Source organism: Rhipicephalus microplus, unplaced genomic scaffold (assembly GCF_043290135.1).
Source record: "Rhipicephalus microplus isolate Deutch F79 unplaced genomic scaffold, USDA_Rmic scaffold_28, whole genome shotgun sequence".
NCBI classification, from domain to species: Eukaryota; Metazoa; Arthropoda; class Arachnida; order Ixodida; family Ixodidae; genus Rhipicephalus; species Rhipicephalus microplus.
In genome coordinates this window covers 6,477,876-6,487,021 of record NW_027464601.1, presented here as the reverse complement: position 1 = coordinate 6,487,021, position 9,146 = coordinate 6,477,876, and positions in this window count along the sequence as shown.

Genomic DNA, 9,146 nt, shown 5'->3' with positions numbered 1-9,146 from the left:
GCCAGAAGGACTTTCCAGTAGCCGCTCCGCAAGTCAATAGAAAAGAATAACTACGCACATTGGAGGCTGCCAAGGGCATCGTTGATTCTTCGTAAGGAGTAAACGTCCTTTCGAGTTATTTTGTTGAGACGACGGTATTCAACACAGAAGTGAATTGACCCATCATTCTTCCTAACGAGAACGACTGGAGATGTCCAGGATATATTCGAAGGCTGGATGACGCCACGCTTGAGCATGTCAGCTACTTGGTCACCGATAACCTGGAACTCTGTCGCGGACACGCGATAGGGTATTTGACGCAGTGGTGCATTGGTGCACGTGCCGATGCGGTGACACACAGCTGATGTGCGGCCGAGGGGACTATGCTGGCAGTCAAAGGAAGAACGGAACTTGTTCAGGAGTCGTATTAGCTGAGCACGTTGCGAAACGGTGAACGTGTTGGCGATGAAGCTGCTCAGTATGTCAGGTCTAGTACTCTGCGGCGAAGAGGCACAGGTCAATTCAGCGACTTTATGTTCGGCGAAAGAACTAGTCGGCATGCCAATTATTGCAGAAGAGTCGAGACTGTAAACACGCCTGACACACTCGCCCCGATGTAGTGTTACAAGACATGACAGCTGATTTGAGAAGAGCAGCCTGCTGACACCGTCATGAAGTTCCAAAATGGCATGATGTAGCGGCGAACACTTGCGAGGAACGAAAATGGCAGATAGCGTGAAAAAGGCACGTGACACGGCGAGCGTGTTGCAAGACACCATGGCAAGGGCAAAAAAGTGCGGCGGTTTGGTAATGTCTTCAGCAACAAATAGTTTGTCCCTGATTTCAACAGCGTCATGTAAAGTAGTGTCGCTAAACACTTCAAGTGCCACCTCAGCGCGCGAGCAGTCGATGACAACCTTATCAGCGGAAAGAAAGTCCCAGCCCAAACGAGATCATGGAAGCAGAAATCCAACACTAGCAATTCGACAACATAGATAAGGCCGTCAATTATAATGCGAGCAGTACAGGCAGCGGCCAGCATGACGCGCCCTGCGCTTGCTTTATGAAGCGATATACTTGCTTGTGGCGTCATATTTTTTTGAGCAAGCGGCAGAGTCTGGCACTCATCCCTGAAACTGTGGCACCAGTGTCGACAAGAGCGAGTGCAGCGACATCGTCCACATATACGTCCAGTACATTCGCAGGTGAAGACAGAGGCCTTGGTCTTTTCGTGGGTGTCGGAGCCTCTGCTTCTGGAACGGCGGAAATTAGTTTTTCCGCTCCGGTGATGAAGGAAGACGACGCATCGGCGATGGCGAGCGGCGTCCAGGTGATGGCGAGCGACGGTTAACAGGGGGGTGGTGGTCGGCGTACGATAAGGTCTGGTCAGGATGCTGAGAGTCTGCAAACGAAGGGCGCGGTGGCACACAAGGGACAGGTTCGAAGCTCTGGTGGTAGTTCTGGTGATAGGCAGGGACACGCCGACGGCAGTATCGCACTATGAGGCCAGGCAACCCACAGGCAAAGCATATCGACCGATTGTGTTGTGTACGCTATTGCCCACTACTGTGAAGGGACCTTGGCTGAGCGAACCTAGGAGTGTTCACGGCTGATGGTAGTGACCTAACAGTCTGAAGAGGTGGCCTTTCGGCAACCTCAGCATAGCTTAGAGATGCATTAACCTCGGTACAGGCCACAGGGGTCGACAACGGCGAAGTTTTGCTGGCAGGTGGCAGAGCCGTGCAAACTTGCTCCTGGATGTCCTCACGAATCTTTGCTGGCAGGCGTGATGGTGGTTGGCCGGCTGTTGATAGCAGCGACAGCTGACGAGCGACCTCAGCGCGAACAATTTTCTTGATCTGCAATAGCAGCAAATGATGGCCAGAGGTGGTTGTCCAGCTTGAGAGGGTGTCATTCGGGACGTTAGGGCGTCGCGTGAGAAGACGCTGTCGTCGGAGCTCGTCAAAACTGTGACACAGCTCGATGCGCTCTGAGGCAGTGGCAGGGATTTTCTAGAGGAGCATTTGAAAGGTGCGAGGGAAATGCCCTTGTGTGTCGTACCTTGTCAGTCTGCAACATTGTCGTGTCAACACGCCGGCAGAGGTCGAGGATGTGATAGATGTAGCTGGTAAATGTCTCACTAGTTAGTTGAGACTGGCTTCGTAGGCGTTGTTCGGCGCGAAGTTTGCGCACCCCAGGGCGTCCAAAAACAGGTGTGATGCAGGTGTTGAAAGTCGTCCAAGTAGGAATGTCCGTCTCGTGGTTTATGTACCACAGCTTGGCGGCCCCCGTTAAATAAAACATCACGGTACCCAGTGTCATGGCATCACCCCATTTGTCGGTGTCACTGGCTCGTTCGTAGGATTCCAGCCAATCCTCAACGTCTTTCTCGTCTGTACCGCTCAAGATGTCGGGTTCACGCAGGAGCTGGGCACCGGGACAGCCCCTGGGTGACGAAGCCGGTGGGTGTGTGAAGACAGCGTCGTCAAGCATGACAGATGGCAGATTTCAGCTACGCAATTCCAGGGTCGGGGAAAACCGCAGCAGCATCCACCAAAATTTAATTTAAGTGCGAGGCGATAAGCGGTAGCAGCGTCAGGACAGACGCAGCAAGAGCTGGCTGGATATACGGGCGTCGTCGCAGCAGCAATCATACAGTCCCAGCTCGCGCCTCGCGCCAACGTGTCGATGGCGCTGCAGTAGTGGGCTTTCCTCTTCACTACAGTATGTATGTATGTATGTATGTATGTATGTATGTATGTATGTATGTATGTATGTATGTATGTATGTATGTATGTATGTATGTATGTATGTATGTATGTATGTATGTATGTATGTATGTATGTATGTATGTATGTATGTATGTATGTATGTATGTATGTATGTATGTATGTATGTATGTATGTATGTATGTATGTATGTATGTATGTATGTATGTATTCACGTAAGCACCTATAGTTTGTCCTTTACCAACTGCCCACTACGTACTTGCAAGCATCCCACTACCTCCCATCACCGATCCACCCCTTGATCGATTTTAAAGCAGATACTATTGAGAAGTAGGAAACAGGAAATTCAAGATGGTCATGCACTTGTATCCACACTGTAAACACGTTTTAGCTTTTAGGGAGTTTTTGCATTGTGTTCCAGCGTGTATCCCAAAAGTAAAAAGTGGAATGTTCTTTAAAATGAGGTTTTCAGAGGGTCTGTGAAAAGTTTTGTTTTCTTTATTTGGCCACCAGCACTGTGAAGTTAATTCGCAAGCACTTCGCCGTGATAAACGACCATGCGTACTTGGCACTGCTGCTGCACAGATGATGTAGCACGAATTAAAAGCGCCAAGTTATATTTATTTATTTATTTATTTACTTATTCAATACTGCCAGCCACCCTTTGGTAGCCAGGGCAGGAGTGGTGCAGTGCAGAGTTTGAACACAAAGTTTACACATGACCAGTAACACGGTCCGTGGTACACAGGGAAGCAATAAGGCAGTGAGCTTTCAGATTGTCACGACACACACACAAGTGCGCGCAATCAGTAGCAGGGCCCACGATTCGAAAAGCAGTAGTACAGCAGTTACAAATACTACGTGATACAATAAAGAAATGCTCACTGTTTTGCTCAATAAAGTATCTGTTCTTAAATAAATTTTTTAATTGTTAGTATACCCTAAGCACAGAAGAAGATAGGTTGGCTTCTTTGCCATTCAGAATTTCATAGCCATTACAGAGAAACCCCGAGAAGTGTAGCAAATAGACATAAAAATTGGAAACTCCTACTCATTCTAGCACTGTGCCGTCACCTGCATAATATGTTATACTTTATTTGTGCAACACACCACTTTAATATTGCTACGATTGATGAATCACCCACTAATGTATGCATGAACAAAGCGAAAACTTTCTGCATGTTTGCCTGTCACCTATTTATCATCCACAATAATACTGAAGAGGAAAACATCTGCTCTACGTGCTTGGTTATAAAAGCACAAGCCATAACATTGAGCCAGCAGCATTTCAGTAATTCAATTTATAGACCTCGAATGATTAAATATAGAGTGTTTGAAATATTTTATTCGAACCATAACAGCATCAGTTGTCATGTCAGCGTAGGCATATGTATATTATATTTTTCCATACAGTACCTACACCTAATACAAAACAACAAGAACACACACAGCAGGACTCAAGCACCATGTAATAATCACCACAGTATAGCATGATGACACTAGAGCACAAAATCTCATCATAACACACACTACCATGTGCACTTCACAGTGCACAATCGAAAGAATATAAGAAGAATCTAAACAACTGGGATGTACAAGAAACTTGGTGTCACTCTACACATGAAGGTTAGCAAATTAGTACAATAAGGCTAGCAATTATTTTACGAAATATACAACCATCCAGTTAAGCATGTTGTTTGATTAGTGTAGTAGCTTGTTCTATGGCATAAAAACTTGTGTGATAGATCATAGTTTCATTTTTTTCATAAACGTACAAATGAGACCTGCTGAGTTTGTCGTACATCCACTTACCCAATTTTGTAAAAGCGTTTGGTCATAAGGGAAGAGTATGGGCTAGTTGATGATTGTACGTGGTTGACCCTCACGACGTGCTGGAGTTGAACACTAAAACAGACAGTTGAGCGTCGCGTACGCAAGCATGTTAAAGAGCTGCAAAAAGATCTGTGTTCACATGGTAGCACTAAATTTGGTAAAGCAAGTTGATAGACTCATGGACAGCGATTACCCTGATGCGTTCATTCCTGGCTTGGCTGAGAGGCTCTTAAAAATCGTCGGCAAAACGTATAAAACGAACGTAGTATTAACACAGAAGTAAAAAAACAGGCCTATTGTTATGCCCTACGTTCACAGCATTTCGCACGGACTGAAAAAAAATGCAAGTAGGCATGTCATACCCATGCCCTTCATGGCACCTCACAAATAAGATTTCACTTTGTCACCAAGTAAACAGCAACAACCAGAAGAACAACCCTTCATGTTTTGGTAAGCATGTCAACAAGTTCGTACTATGTGAAAAAAATGTTGTATATGGTACTTTTTTGCCATGCGTAAATTGGTACGTTGGGCAAACTGGCAGCTGTCTTGATTCACGTTTACGCGAACGTGATTACAACTGCAAGCGCACTAGTCTACCCGGTAACCTTGCTATCCATCGCATGAAGTGTCATTGGAAGCCGAATTTCGAAAACAAAACATCACTGTTTTATCAAAATCCAAAGACACAAAGGAAAAAGAACATATTGAAGCTTTCATGACGCGCAGGCTCGGGGAAGGCACGTGTGTTATGAGGCCATCTATTCTTTTGTCACACGATGAATATGTTGTTTTACGTGGATATGTTAGATAGTTGACAAGACCAGATTTGATGCCGCACAGATGATTGCCTTCTTGTGGTGGGAAGTGCGCCGGTTTACGCTCTTTCTTTTTTCTTTCCCTTTCAGCCTATATATGTTTGTCATATTTCCTTTCAATAAACAGTTAGTTTGCTCTCGTGTGTGTCCTACCTGTTTTTCCAATGTGTCTTTTAGTGTTCGATTCTAGCGCGTCGTGTGCGTCAACCATGTTCAGTCATGCAAACAAAATAACATCATTGTGTTCATATATAGCTTCCCATGTTTACTCACACATATCTGAAAAATAACGTAATTTTCTGGAATTACCTATGCTTGGGTACATGTCGGCATTATCACATAGCTGTAATACACCGAAGCTTTATTTTTGTATAATTATTACAGAAATGTTCACAATATTTTCATGATAACTAATGTCATCTGCAGCCTAAAAGTTATTAATCTTCATGTCCTTACTTCATGGCTTACGGATAATTACCACATTAAAATTAATACAGGTACCTGGGCTGCATAGAACTTGAAATTAAGCCATCAGAGGCCTAAAATATAAAGCTTCCTATATGTAGCAAATTGTGGTTAGCATATTGTGTCCAAGAGCTCGGTATGCCATGAGGTTGAAAATAATTTGACCACAAATGTATTCAGATGATGATGTGTGGCGTTTTGTGGGGCAAGGGCCATTTTACGTCCAAAGAGCGCCAGGTTTTTAGACGAGAAGTCAGAAATCAACATGTTTGGTTGCTGTATAAGGGCCTTACAATTGCAAGTAAAGTGGGTAAAACATAAAGCAATAAAATTATCACAGTGACGTGAAATGTGTAATAAAAATGGGTGTGCAAAAGGTTGTGAATATAGAAGCATGTGCGAAGATATTTGGCACTGGCACAAGTGCCTCATAAGCGCCCTTGTGCCCAAGGGCCATGAGGCAAGTGCTTTTAAATGTATCTACCACAGCAGCAACCTATCTTTAGAGGTCGCGCTACGCAATACCTTGGTATAAAACATTAGAGAATCGAACATCTCTTAAAAAAAGCTAGCACATGTTTAAGAGTGCAATGTGGTTCCCTACCAACGAACATTGCAAGGCGTAATGGTATGTGTTGTCGGTAGGGTAATGGAAAGTGTTGTCTTCTTAGAGTGGCTAATTGTTCACGCTAAAATAAAATGTAAGGAATTATTAGTGCTTCACCAAATCTGTCACACAATGGTGGATTGCCACCAGACAAAACATATGAGTGTGTCATGTATGTGTGTCCTATCCTGATCATTGTTAGTGTTACCTCTGTACGACGTGATTTCGATACTGGTGGCTGATGACCAAGGTGTGGCTTCATATAGTGTAGTTTGTCTTGTGTGTGTGTATCCCACGTGCTCTGCTAGTAGTCCCTGAGGTTTCGTTTGACAGACGGCTTAAGATCAAGGGCCGGGATTAATAAGGGTGTAGTGGCAGTGCTTTGGTGGATGGATGCAGTGAGCTGATCCGCCATTCCATCGCCATTCGCATTCCATCGCAATCTCAGTCCCTTGGTATTCCACTGCAGTATTGCTGCTCTACGAACCTCAACCCTGAAAGACAGTGGTGGGTTAGCCATGGTCTACTCTAGGGCTGCTAGCACTGGACTAAGCGCGTCCAGTACTTGAAGGGAACTTTTGGCTGACGGTGTATTTATGTCGCTCAACACGCGAATGGTGTCCACTAACGATCTTAGCAGCACCATCGCGCGATGATCTGGCTTCCCGGCCGTTGCAGCATCTTGTGCTTGTTCTTGAGGTGGCTTCTGTTGAGGCTCAACAGGTCGTGTAGGCGACTTCTGTTTAGGCTCAACAGATCTTCTAGGCTGAAGGGGTTACCATTCCTTTGGAGAGAGAGATCTTCCAGCATCTTCTCTTTCAGCGCAGATGTTTGCCGTGTTAGGAGCCGTGCTTGTCGATTTCACTTGAGTTTCTGACTTTCTCTTGAGTTTCTGACGTCAGATTTTGCACAGTCCTTCGTGAGGACCTTCGACGATGACGGCGCCTTCGCCTTACTTTTTGCGCAGCTTCTCTGTGAGTCGAGTTGTCTCGCACGATTTGCCACAGAATATAAATCTGTTTCTTAATCTGAGGACAGTCCTTGGAGGAAGCACTGTGAGCTCCTTGGCAGTTAGGGCATTTGAACGTAGTTGCATTACAGTCATCTTCTGAGTGGTGTTCAGCGCATCGGGGGCCCACTGCGGAATTTCTGCAAACGCCCTTCACGTGACCAATCTTCTGGCATTTGAAACACTGCATAGGCTTCGGAATAAATGGGCGAACCTGGTGACGGAAATGGCCAACCTTCCCGTAAGAGAGAAAACAGTCACCCTCGAATGGTAATCACCCTGCCGCGGTGGTCTAGTGGCTAAGGTACTCGGCTGCTGACCCGCAGGTCGTGGGTTCAAATCCCGGCTGCGGCGGCTGCATTTTCGATGGAGGCGGAAATGTGGTAGGCCCGTGTACTCAGATTTGGGTGCACGTTAAAGAACCCCAGGTGGTCAAAATTTCCGGAGCCCTCCACTACGGCGTCTCTCATAATCATATGGTGGTTTTGGGACGTTAAACCCCACAAATCTAATCGAATGTTAATCGCACACAACGAGAGTTGCCTAGGCGACCAGCATGCACAATGACGTCGTTTTCCCTCACTGGTTTTATCAGTACAGGAAAATCTTCATTGTCGTTTTCAGTGTCTATGTCATAGATAACTTCTGTTACGGTGTCACCATTCGCTGGTATGATAGATTGGACTTTGATGTTTCCCAGCTCCAACACAAGCTGTAGCGTGTTCAGTGCACTCGGGTTCCTCACGTTGATTGCCAAAATATCCTTCCTCGTGTGGCAGCTTGGGCTAGTTGGTATGGCATGACGATAGTTATAGCGCGAGAACAAAACTACGACACAGAGACAAGAAGGACACTCGCGCTCGTGTCATTCGTGTCCTTCTTGTCTCTGTGTCGTGGTTTTGTTCTCGCGCTATAACTGTCATCATTCTTCCTCGTGTTTATCCTGATCTACTTAATCTCGTTAGGCAAAACGTTTTCAAGGTACATGGACAGTGCTTGCCTGTCGAGGATGCGCAGATTGGCAGTAGTAGCCTGTGGCACAAACAGAACAGAGTGAGGCCATCGCTGAGGCGCTGTCCTCACAGTGGCTGTACTTGATGCCGATCATGCGTTCATGATTCTTCGTTTGGCCTTGCGGTAAAGCACAGGTTTGAAGCCGTCTTCCGAGGACTCGTAGTCTGATGCAGAGTACAGCTCGGTGTCCTCGCACTCACTAGATGGATTAGCACGCTTTCTTCAAGCAATGCCCGTGGATGTACTGGTACTGGGCGGGATCTCCGGGGATTGTACATCCATCACCGCAATGTTGGGGGCTTGAGAACCCGCTGTTGCGCTGTGGAACGCAGAAAATTTTCTGCGTTCCACAGCGGTCTGTGCTGTATTAATACAGCACAGACCGCGAGATGTGTTCCAGAAAAGAATCACTTCGTCTTCTTTCCGCGAAACGGCAGTGAGCGCGCTGTGAGCATAGCATGTTATGTTTTACATGACATGCGTTTGATGATTATCATGCTGGGACGCGTCGTTTACCTTCGTCTTCCGTTCATTTCACGTAATAGCAACTTTAGTGTACTTGAAGCTAGAGAAACGGCCGCGAGCACATCATGAGCATGGGATCTTGTTTTGTTCTTACATGACACAAATATTAAGCTGATCTTGTTTGCATCAGTCATATACTTTCGTCATTGTTTCACGTCCCGTAATAT